The sequence below is a fragment of the Budorcas taxicolor genome, chromosome 3 (assembly GCF_023091745.1).
Source record: "Budorcas taxicolor isolate Tak-1 chromosome 3, Takin1.1, whole genome shotgun sequence".
Classification (NCBI taxonomy): domain Eukaryota; kingdom Metazoa; phylum Chordata; class Mammalia; order Artiodactyla; family Bovidae; genus Budorcas; species Budorcas taxicolor.
In genome coordinates this window covers 54,642,010-54,654,727 of record NC_068912.1, presented here as the reverse complement: position 1 = coordinate 54,654,727, position 12,718 = coordinate 54,642,010, and the positions used below count along the sequence as shown (strand labels likewise).

Sequence of the window (12,718 nt, the reverse complement as noted above, 5' to 3'; positions counted from 1 at the left end):
GGATGGACTGGTTGGATCTCCTTGCTGTCCAACGGACTCTCAAGAGTCTTCTCCAACACCACAGTTCAAAAAGCATCAATTCTTCGGTGATCAGCTTTCTTTATAGTTCAACTCTCACATCCATACATGATGACTGGAAAAACCATAACTTTGACTAGACAGACATTTGTTGGCAAAGTAATGTCTCTGCTTTTTAAAATGCTGTCTAGGTTGGTCATAGCTTTTCTTCCAAGGAGCAAGCATCTTTTAATTTCATGGCTGCAGTCACCATCTGCAGTGATTTTGGAGCCCCCCCCCCCCCCCAAATCAAGTCTGTCGCTGTTTCCACTGTTTATCCATCTATTTGCCACGAAGTGATGGGACCAGATGCCATGATCTTAGTTTTCTGAATGTTGAGTTTTAAGCCAACCTTTTTACTCTTCTCTTTTACTTTCATCAAGAGACTCTTCAGTTCTTCTTTGATTTCTGCCATAAGGGTGGTGTCATCTGCATATCTGAGGTTATTGATATTTCTCCTGGCAATCTTGGTTCCAGCTTGTGCTTCATCCAGACCAGCATTTCTCATGATGTACTCTGCATAGAAGTTAAATAAGCAGGGTGACAACATACAGCTTTGACATACTCCTTTCCCGATTTGGAACCAGTCTGCTGTTCCATGTCCAGTTCTAGCTGTTGCTTCCTGACCTGCACACAGATTTCTCAAGAGACAGGTCAGGTGGTCTGGTATTCTCATCTCTTTCAGAATTTTCTGTAGTTTATTGTGATCCACACAGTCGAAGGCTTTGGCATAGTCAATAAAGCAGAAACAGATTTTTTTTGGAACTCTCTTGCTTTTACAATTATCCAGCGGATGTTGGCAATTTGATCTCTGGTTCTTCTGCCTTTTCTAAAACCAGCTTAAACATCTGGAATTTCACCATTCACATATTGCTGAAGCCTGGCTTGGAGAATTTTGAGCATTACTTTGCTAGTGTGTGAGATGAGTGCAATTGTGCGATAGTTTGAGCATTCTTTGGCATTGCCTTTCTTTGGAATTGGAATGAAAACTGGCCTTTTCCAGTCCTGTGGCCACTGCTGAGTTTTCCAAAATTTCTGGCATATTGAATGCAGCACTTTTCTTAGGTAAGATTATTCCTGTGTTGTTTACTGTTTTTGATGGAATGGTAAATGGGATTATTTCCTTAATTTCTCTTTCTGGTGACTCATTTTTAGTGTATTGAGTGCAATAGATTTCTGTTTACTAATTTTGTGTCTCCTTCCCAACTTTAAGATATTTTAGTTCTAGTTCTGTGAAAAATGCCATTGGTAACTTGATAGGGATTGTATTTAATCTGTAGATTGCCTTGTGTAGTACAGTTATCTGACCAATATTGATTCTTCCAACCCTGGAACATGTTTTATCTATTGGTCTTGGTGGAGAGATGAGGACTTCCAGGAGATCTCACACCAATTAATATTCCTTGGGACCTGAAATTCTTTGTTAGTCCAATGGATTGAGCTCAGCCCTCCCACTGCAAGAACTCAAGCGCAATCCCTGGCCTGAGAGCCAAGCCCCTCCCTGCAAGCCATGCTGTGTGGGAAAAAGACAAAAAGCAACAAGCAGTAAGGAGAAGAAAAATAACACAGAATAAAAGCTAAGGTAAAATGAAAAGAATAAAAAGAGACACAGATGTGTAGAACGGACTTTTGGACTCTGAGGGAGAAGGAGAGGGTGGGATGATTTGGGAGAATGGCATTGAAACATGTATACTATCATGTACGAAATGAATCACCAGTCTATGTTCAATACAGGATAGAGGATGCTTGGGGCTGGTGCACGGGGATGATCCAGAGAGATGATATGGGGTGGGAGGTGGGAGGGAGGTTCATGATTGGGAACTTATGTACACCCGTGGCGGATTCATGTCAATGTATGGCAAAACCAATACAGTATTGTAAAGTAAAATAAAGTAAAAGTAAGAATTTATTAAAAAAACAAAAACAAAAACAAAACAAAACAAAAAAACAGACAAACATACTTTAGAAAAAATAACGATGAAAATGAAACAGCAACAAAGAAACGAGAACCACAACAGCAAAAAAAAAAAAAAAAAAACTGAAAAATAAGATTAAAAAACCTATAACAATAATAATAATGTAAAAAATTCCCTGGTGCCTTCTCTCTCAGTGTCCTTACTCCCACAGTGAGCTACAACCAACCCCGGGCCCCTAGGCAGGCCTCCAAGGCTCCTAGGCAGCTCTCTGGCCCTGCTGTGTCAGCCCACCTCTGTGTGTGCTTTTCTCACCAGCGTTTGCTCCTGGAGCTGCTTCTGAGCACAGGTGCCTGTGCAGGCCATCAGGGCTGCAGATTTCCACAGGCACCCCTGCAAGGGCCGGTGCAGCTAGAGTAAGCCTTGGAGGGGGTGGTGCTCAGTCCTCCTGGACCCACACAGCCAGGAGGCCCTGTCAAGGGTGGCACTCGGGCTGCTAGGACCCACATTTCCATAACAGGCCTTGGTGTGGGTGGGGGCCCAGGGAGTGCACTTCAGGCCTGGGGTCCCATGCACCAGGAAAGGCCTTAGAGGGTGGGTGTGGCCCGGAGGGGACCTACATGGCTAGAAGAGGCCTAAGGTGGGGTGCTCTGGCCCAGGATCCATTCACCCAGAAAGGGCCCTGGGGGTTGAAATTTCAAGCCTGGGACCCCATCACGCTGGCCAAGGCCTGAGCAGGCAGGAGAGTCTCTGGCAGCCTTTCCCTCCAATCCCTCAAGGTCACTCTCCATTCCCTCCAGTCCCTTCAGTGTGCCTTCACTCTGAGGGGGCAGAGGAGAGTAGGGGTTCAGGCAGGGTACCCCAACAGACTTGCCCGAGCCTCAGAGGGTGACAGGATATACTGGCAGGGTTCCCTTCCAGTCACTGGATCCAAAGAATTGCCTGTCTGCTCCCACCGATCCCTCTTCAGTGAGTGGGCCCCTATGAGCATCAGAGCCTCTCCACACCCCCAAAACCCACAGGTGTACTGGTCCTACCCTGCCTCCACTTTCCCTCCTCCTCTTTTCCAAGTCTCACCTGGTCACGAGGGGCTTCCTCCTGTCTCCTTAGATGTCTGAGGACCCCCACCAGTGCCTACTTAATGCCCTGTGTGAGGAGACACAAACTACTCCATCATCTTGCTCTGTTACATGTCTAAAATTTACCTTGTATATTGAGGTGCTCCTATGCTGGGGGCATGGGTATTTTTGTTGTTGTTTCATTGTTGAGTCATGCCGACTCATCTTTAACCCCATGGATTGTACCCACAGACCTCTTTGCATGGGATTACCCAGGTAAGAACACTGGAGTGTGTTGCCATTCCCTTCTTGGGAATCTTCAGAACCCAGAGATCAAACCTGGGTTTCCTGTATTGCAGGCAGATGATTGTCTGAGCCAAAGGATAAACATTGTTATAGCTTCTTCTTGGGTTGATCCCTTGATTGATTAGGTAGCGTCTTTCTCTCTTTTGTTTTAGAGTATTTTGTCTAAGTGTTGCTATTCTGACTTTCATTTGACTTCCATTTGCACGAACTCTCTTTTCCATACACTCACTTTCACACTGTGTGTGTCTCTAGATCTGAAGTGAGCCTTTGTAGGCAGCATACACATAGGTTTTGTTTTTGTTTCCATTCAGCAACTCTGTGTCTTTTGGTTGGTGCGTTTTGGATATTTTCACTTAATGATCAATATGTATGTTCTTATGGCCATTTGGTGAATTGTTTTGGAAATGTTTTTGTAGGTCTTTTTTTCTTCTTTCTTCATCTTTTGCTCTCTTCTCTTGTGATTTGATGACTAACTGTAATGTTGTGTTTAGATTCCTTTTTCCTTATGTTGTATGTGTGTCTCTATTATAGATTTTTTGTTTGCAGTTACCAAGAGGTTTCTTTTTTTTTTTTTTAATGAAAAGCTATGTGTATGCATGCATGCTAAGACACGTCAGTCATGTCCAACTACTTGTGACCCTATGGACTGTGGCCCACCAGGCTTCTCAACCCATGGGATTCTCCAGACAGGAATGCTGGAGTGGGTTGCCATTTCCTTCTCCAGGCTATATGTATATGTGATTGTTTTAAGTTGTTGATCTCTCATTTTCAAAACCCTGAATTTGTACTCTCCTCCCTTCAAGATTGCTGTTTTTGATAGCCTGTTTTACATCTAGTTATTTTGTGTCTCTTTTAACTGCTCCTTGTGGTTAGAGACCATTTGACTACTTTGGTCTTGTAACCTCCATACTAGCTTTGTGTGTGGCTGATTTTCTGCCTTGACTGTACGTCTGTCTTTACTGGTGAGCCTTTCATTTCATAACTTTTCTTGTTTCTACTTGTGGCCATTTTTGCCTAGAAGAAATTTCTTTATCATTTGTTGTCATGGTGGTTTGGTGGTATTGAACCCTTTAAGCTTTTGCTTAGCTGTAAAGCTTTTGATTTTTCCATCAAGTCTTCATGATTGCCTTATTGCATAGAGTGAGCTTGGTTTTGGTTTTTCCCTTTTACCACTTTAACTACATCATGCCATTTTTCATCTAGCCTGTGGAGTTTCTGCTGAAAAATTAGCTGATAGCTTATAGGAGTTTTTTTTTGTATGTTACTTGTTTATTTTCCCTGGATTCTTCCAATATTGTCTCTTTATCTTTATTTTTTGTCATTTTAATTACAATGTATCTTGGTGTATTCCTCTTTGAGGTCATCCTATATGGGACACTCTGCACATCCTAGTGACTGTTTTCTTTCCCAGGTTAGGGAGATTTCAGCTATCATGTCTTCAGTTATATTCTCATCCTGTTCCCACTCTCTCTTATCCTTCTGGGACCCCTAAACTACAATGCAAATATGTGTGAGCTTAATGGTATAGGGGGTCTCTTAAATTGTCCTCAGTGTATTGGGTAGGGCAAAATCTTGGCACTAAAGAGTCAATATGGCAGCTGCCGAGAGTGTTCATGTGGTTCAAAGTTCCCCAATTATGGCTGCCACCCCAATGTTGGTTCTAGTGGTAAAGAACCCACCTGCCAATGCAGGAAATGTAAGAGACATGGTTTGATCTGTGGTGGGAAATATCCCCTGGAGGAGGGCATGGCAACCCACTTCAGTATTCTTTGGGCTTCCCTGGTGGCTTAGATGGTAAAGAATCTGCCTGCAATTTGGGAGGGCCAGGCTCAATTCCTTAGTGGGGAAGATCCCCTGTAGAAGGGCAAGGGAAACCGCTCCAGTATTCTTCCCTGGAGAATCCCATGGACAGAGGAGCCTGGTGAGCTACAGTCTATGAGTTTGCAAAGAGTCAGACACAACTAAATGATTAACCTGTTCACTTTCACTTTGCAGTGTCTATGTCCTCAGGATGAGCCACAATCACTACCCCGCCTCTCCAGGAGACTCCAAAATTAGCCAGTGGGTCTGGCCCAGGCTCCTATCAAGTTATTGCTTTTCCCCTGGGTCCTTGTGTGAGTGAAATTTTGTGTGAACCCTTTTAGACTGAAGTTTCTGTTCCCCCGAGTTCTGTGGGGTTCCTGCAACTAAGCCCTTCTGGTCTTCAAAGCCACTTGCTCTGGGGCTCATCTTCCTTGTGCTGGAGCCCTGTGTTCAAGAGCCTGAAGTGGGGCTCAGAACTCTCACTCCTGCAGGAGAACCTCTGCAAGATAGTTATTCTCCAGTTGGAGGTTCACTCACCCAGGGACTGTGGGATCTGATGATATGATTTTGCCTCTTCTACCCATCTCCTTGCCATTTCCTCCTTATGTCTTTAATTGTAGAAGATCTATTCTGGTGTGTTCCTGTCTTTTTTCACCGATGGCTGCTCTGTAGATATTTGTGGTGTGGTGTGCTCATGAGAGGAAGTAAGCTCAGGGTCTTTCCACAATGCCATTTTGGGGGCTCTCAAAAGTTATTTCTTACCTAAGCTTTCAAGGAATTAGTGTCAGGTGCTCAAATGATAAGTCAGTGTGTCCATAGAGGTTCATATTTAACTCTAATTTGAGAAAACCTGGGCAACAATGCATGAATTCTGCCTGTCTCCTCCCTTGCCTTTCCTTTCTTGTTTTGTCTGATTAACATTTTATAAATGGTAAGTTCTAAAATTTATCTTCACCTTTCTTCATGAATGTGAAGAGCATGCTGGTGTCAATTTTAAGACAAAAGTGTGAAATGCAGTCTATGGTTATTAGAAGTGAGATTGCAAATGAAAGTAGGGGCAGGACTGCTTTGAAATAGGACTGATGCCAGGAAAGCAGCTTCTTACTTTGATCAAAAAATCTACTGTTTATGTGGCAAGCAAACCAAAACGTTGATACCAGGGACAAGTGAATATTCTTGTATACTGTGTGCCAGGTAAACGTAAATGATGGTGAATTCTTCATGTTTCTAACCTGAAGAAAGCCCTTTTATCCATCTCCTTTTTAGAAATTTTTTTTGGAGACAACTGGGCAAGGATCCTTTCCCTATTTTTTAACTTCAAAAGTTTCATGTTAAGTATTATAGTTTGATTTCTGTATACACAAAAAGTAATCACCATCACAAGTCTAGTTGTCACCTATCACCATACAGTTGACCCCCTTCACCATTTGTCCACCTCCTCCGCCCTGGTCCCCCTTGCCTCTAGTAACCACTGTATCTATGAGGGCTTTGTTTGTTTGTTTTACCCTGTTTGCTCATTTGCTTTTTTTTTTTTTTTTTTTGGTCTCCTCATGTGAGTGAAGTCATATGGCATTTGTCTTTCTTCACCTGACCTATTTCATTCAGCATTATACTGTCCAGGTCCATCCATGTTGTCACAAATGTCAGAATTAAATTCTATTTATGGCTGAGTATTATATATATCTATATATATATATCTATATATATATATATCTATATATATCTCATATCTTTTCTATCCATTCAGTCATTGACTGGCACTTAGGTTGTTTCCATATCTTGGCTAATATAAATAATGCTACAAAGAAGATCTCAGTGCCTATATCATTTTGAATTACTGTTTTCCTGTACTTTGGGTAATTTCCTGTTCAGTTCAGTTCAGTTTAGTCACTCAGTCATGTCTGACTCCCTGTGATCCCACGGACTGCAGCACACCAGCCCTCCCTGTCCATCACCAACTCCAGGAGTCTACCCTGTACTATTCCACAAACATGGAATAGCTTGGATATGTGGTAGTTGTATCTACAGGCTCCTCGACACCTTGGAATCTTAACATAGGTTCAATCCTGGCTGTAACCATTTCTTCTCAGGGAGATGAAAGACATTAGATTATTCTTTCATGTATCAAAAAAATTGATGATTCAGTTGCCAATTTACCATGAGTTTGACTCTCTGAAGCAAAGTACAGAAAGTTTAGCATGTAATAGTAAATTGTGCCATCCTGTCTGCTTATGGAAAACAAGATATCATTGTTCTTAAGGAAACATGCTCTATACTGGCTAACAACTGCAATGGTAAAGGACTCATTTGCTTAGATATATAATTAACATGAGTTTATTCTTTCTAGTCATTTCAGTCTACTGATACACACATACTGGGTACTGCTTATTCAATAATATAAAGTGTTCTCTTTTTCTGTTGTTATGAAGAGGAATTTCTTTAAGACTTTTAATTTACCTATAATATGAAGGAATGAATTTTTTGCCCATATTCCACACCCTTTTCCAAATAATCAAAGTTATTGTTGTAGACAAATTTGGGCATATTGGCTGTGAATAACTCAATTCATAATAGGTGCAATACTGTTCTGTTAATGAGAACATTTATATATCAATAATAAGTAGATCAGAGGTTTTCCAGGTAGCTTAGTGGTAAAGAATCTGCCTGCCAAGCAGGAGATGTGGGTTGGATCCCTGTGTTGGGAAGGAGAAGGAGATGGCAACCCACTCCAGTATTCTTGCCTGGGAAATCCCACGGACAGAGGAGCCTAGTGGGCTACAGTCCAAGGGGTTGCAGAGTCAGACACAACTTAATGAATAAACAGCAAGAGCAATAATAAATAAATCAGAGCTTTGAATATTTGCATTCCACTATGAACAGCATTTTTAGCTCACTATTGGGATTGCAGTTTATTATTTTTTACTTTTCTGTGAATAAGTGAAAGTGAAAGTCACTCAGTCATGTCTGACTCTTTGCAACTCCATGGAATTCTCTAGGCCAGAATACTGGAGTGAGTAGCCTTTCCCTTCTCCAGTGGATCTTCCCAACTCAGAGATCCAACCCAGGTCTCCCACATTGCAGGCAGATTCTTTATCAGCTCAGCCACAAGGGAAGCCCAAGAAACCTGACATGGGTAGCCTATACCTTCTTCAGGAGATATTCCCGACCCAGGAATCGAATCAGGGTCTCCTGCATTGCATGTGGATTCTTTATCAACTGAGCTAGGAAGGAGCCTTTCTGTGAATAGTAAATCTTTAAAATGATACTAAATTCTCTGATACTCATAGAAGAACATATACCCAACTGGAAAGTGCTTTTCCTCTGGAAAAGAGAAATCACTTATATTAAGAAAAATTTTCTGCTAGGTGATGGGTGTTGAAATCCCTTGTCATACATTTACTTGATGAGTATTAATTAATGAATGACGTTACACAAAATCTGTCATACAGAGTGTTCAATGTCCTCAGATGAGTTATCTTAATAAAGTCTCTTGCATAGGAAATGAGGCAGCAATGAGGCATTTTACTCATCCTCATGGTTTGGACAGAATCCAGAGTCCATTTATGTAGTTGCAAGGTGCAATTAGGGTGTTTTCTCCTAGTGATAAAGTAGGAGACAAACATTCTGAACAATCACAGAGTGGAACTCGACAAGGTTATGTTTTTCCGTGTGGCTGTTGTAAAAAGCAGGAACAAAGGAACCAACAAGCACCTCCTGACTGCAATCTGCTGTCCTTTCCCAATCCCTTTACTCCTCACCTTAACTCCTTTCTGGGGAACCAGGTTATAATCCTGTTCAACATTCTTCTTTTGCTTCTAAGTAGGCATTGTGTCCTCCAGGAACAAAGAAAATTCCTTCTGAAATAATTTTCCTCAAAAGCTCTGAAAGGTACTTAAGCTCAGCCTAACAGTAATTGACAGATGCCTCTTCATTCTGGAACAGGAAAACTTCCTTCTTTTCCTCTGTGAAGTCCTATCAGGGAAAGTGGAGAAATCCAATGGAAAGAAGCTGTTAGAAGGGAAGGTCCAGCTGTGATTCTTATGGAGGAAGTCTGAAAACATAGGGTTGAGACACAGAATAACAGATATGGAGTCAGGAGTCTAGTTTTAGTCCCAGTTCTGATCACCTCTATGTGTGACTTGTGAGAAGTCCCTTAAATCCAGTGGACTCAACCTCAACATCTGCTCAGTGAAGGGGCTGGCAGGCATGAACCCTATGTGGTTCCTATAGTAGCAGTAGGACAAATCATGATCCATCTACCAACAATGAAAAATGAAAAGTTTAATTATGATGAGAAGCAGGGATTCCTCTGCACACTGTGTGCTATGGATAAAAATACATATATAGCAAGTCAACTGCCCATTAATGAGTTAAGTACACACTGATAAGAGTTTTGAACTCTTCACAAATTCTCGATTCCCTGAGAGCTTGAGTGTGTGAAAATATAGAAACAGAATTTTTTGTTTGTACTTATAAATTAAAATCAGGCTTGCTTTCTCAATATGAACTAAGACATTTTTGTAAGTTGTAGTAAGATGGTCAAGGGAGACTGAAAGTCAAACTTTCAGTGAAACTGCCAATGGTAAGTAGAACTGTGATCTCCAAGCATCCTCTCCCCTGGTGTCCACACTCTGCATTGTCCATAAACTTATGAATATGACAAATATAGATGCTGTGTTTAGACTATATTATATGGCACAGGCTAAGTTAAGAAATGGAGATGACCCAAGTGGGTGTTACCTAATCACACAAGCCCTTCACAGGTAGTCTTCTCCAGTTGGTGGCAGAAGAAGTAATCAGAGAGATTAGAAACTGAAGAAAGAAACAGTGCACCATGGCTGTTGAAGAGGTGGTGGTGGTGGGGGGGGGGGGGTCCCCAGAGTCTCCATGTGAGTACCAAGCCCACATGACCTTGTTTTCAGCTATGGTACACCGAGCAGAAACCCATGGACCCTGAGTGGGAATCTGACCTGGGGAACGATAAGCTATTAGATGTGTATTTCAACTTGCTAAGCTCAAAATAATTTGTTTTACTACAACAGAAAATAAAAAAACCCAACTTTTAGAAAATAGATGGACTACATAGCTTGTTGAGCTGTATCACTCACTAGAATCTAGACTCATTTTATGATAAGAAGCACAGGAACCATGGGGTCAAAAGTGGGGTGGGTAGGCATCATTCTGGAAGAAAGGAATCAAGGAGAATATATTCTAGGACACATTACTGCAAGCTTTTTCTGAAACATCTGCTTGTCATCCTTGAAGGAGTCCCTCAAAAAGATGGCAATGGCTTCCCTCTCATAGGCTTCATGAACCTCCAGTAGCTCCTGGAGCATATCTGTGGGGAGGCTCAGTCGCTGGGTCATCTACTCAATGTAGTGATTAGCTGCCTTCTGCATGGCTGCTAAGTTCTCACGCTCAGCCAGAGTAATTACTGCGTTCCTCAAATGGGGGACTCCTCCACTGTTGATGGCATCTATGTAGGCCTCCACCAGCATCCCCAACACTGAAAGATATATGATATTTATGAAATGGGAGAGAATTCTCACCTGCTTTTTAAAAGCAGCTTTACAGATCAGGATTCTAGAAATCATTAAAATTTTTTAAAGTTAAAGATTTCTTTTCTTCTATTTATCCTTCTCCTCATTTTCTTCATTCTTGTATCCTCATCCTTTTTCTTTTATGAATCCACTTTTTTTGAATATCATCACTGTATCTCCTATGCACTCTATCTTTTATGTTTCTCCAATTCGTCACATTACAATATTGAACAAATCATCTCAAACCATATGCTCAAGGGTCTCCCAGAACACTTTTCCCATTGTAATAAAATAAGAAGAACTGATGACACTTGTAAGTGATTTACATTATTTGGGGACTCTGTTTGTAAATTAAAACATCTTGATGAAAATGTCATCAGAATTTCAGGACAGTGACACAAAACATGAAAACAAGAAGGACTCATCTCAGCACAGGACACTGTGCGACTGCCCAAGTGGCATGTTCATGAGGCCAACCCTGTATATAAGACGTATTTATATTTGTTTCTCAGTCTCGGTAAAACTACATGGATTCATGGACTACTATTTATTTTCTTCTCAGTGTAAACTCACAAAATACTTTGCATATCCTCACTCAAGACACCTATTGCATCAGACATCTCATCACCATGAAGATTTCTATCTTTAACTTATATCATTATTGTAATAGTTTCAAGAGATTTGACAGACTGCAAAAAAACCATGTAGATAGGCTTTTTTTAGTGAAGAAATATGCATTTCCCTGTGTGGCATGAGCATCCATTTTCCAAGTTACATGGAGAAGAAAATACAATTACTGAGAATCCCAGAGTGCAATCACAAGTTCATCACACACACTAAGTCACAGACATGTGCGCTAGCGTAAGAGACTCACCTCCCCACCTGACAGTGATTCCTTCTCTTGGGGTCTTGGGTTTTGCATGAGTAAAGATATATGAACAGAAATCATTTGATTTCTTCTGGAAATTCTCATCCAGTTGGTTATCTAGCACTTCCTCAATATGGAGAATTAGTTTTCTGTCACTTGTAAGCCAGTCAAAAGCAAAGCATTTTCTTTTTGGATAATTCCTGATATTCTTTCTGGGCATGTTGGAGTTCTGAATTCTGGGATCCTTGCCAATAGCAGTGAAAAACAAGCAATCGTGGAAGGGACAAATTTCATGTGAGGGGGCTCAAGTGTTTCATTTCTGGGATCTTTGCATTTTGGTATCTCCTGTGTCTGTAAATCTTTACTAATCAAATCATTCAAGTCAATCTTATGCTAATCTACTCAGGAAATGGAAAATCGCGTCCCTATTTTTTTTTTTTTCCTGCACAGAGCTGAGAGTGAAGGAGGGCTTCCCAAGTGGTTCAGTGCTAAAGAATCTGCCTCCCAATGCAAGAGACCAGGTTGTGATCCCTGGGTCTGGAAGATCCCCAGGAGAAGGAAATGGCAAACCACTCCAGTATTCTTGCCTGGGAAATTCCATGAAGAGAGGAACCTGGTGGGCTATAATCCATAGGGTCACAGAAAACTAGGACATGACTGAGTGACTAACAACAACAAGAGTGATCAACATACTTCTGAGGAGGCAGGGGCGGGATCCATTCCAAGTGAGGAAACTTCTGATTATTTTCCTTAACATTCTATGCTGTGTAGTGAATCAACTACTTATTAGATTTTTTTTTTTGAGTAATAGATTTATCCAAGAAATTGTCAGAAATATTTTTCTGATATTACAGTTCCCATGTCAGAAATGACATGTGTGCTCTAAAGTAATGTAATCATAGAAATAAAGATATTTATAATATTGCTGGAAAGATAACCTATGGAGACAAATGATTCTCAGGATTCTCAGGTCCCATTTTTTTTGCTTTTATTTCCAATATTCTGGGAAGTGGGTCAGAGAGGATCCTGCTGTGATGTATGTCAGAGAGTGTTTTGCTTATGTTTTCCTCTAGGAGTTTTATAGTTTCTGGTCTTACGTTTAGATCTTTAATCCATTTTGAGTTTATTTTTGTGTATGGTGTTAGAAAGTATTTTAGTTTTGTTCCTTTACAA

The 12,718-nt window shown here is 41.1% G+C and overlaps 1 pseudogene; it reads right to left on the bottom strand.

The window, feature by feature from the left end:
• Positions 1–12,718, bottom strand: part of LOC128045567 (guanylate-binding protein 7-like) — a 40,283-nt pseudogene that overhangs the window by 17,670 nt on the left and 9,895 nt on the right.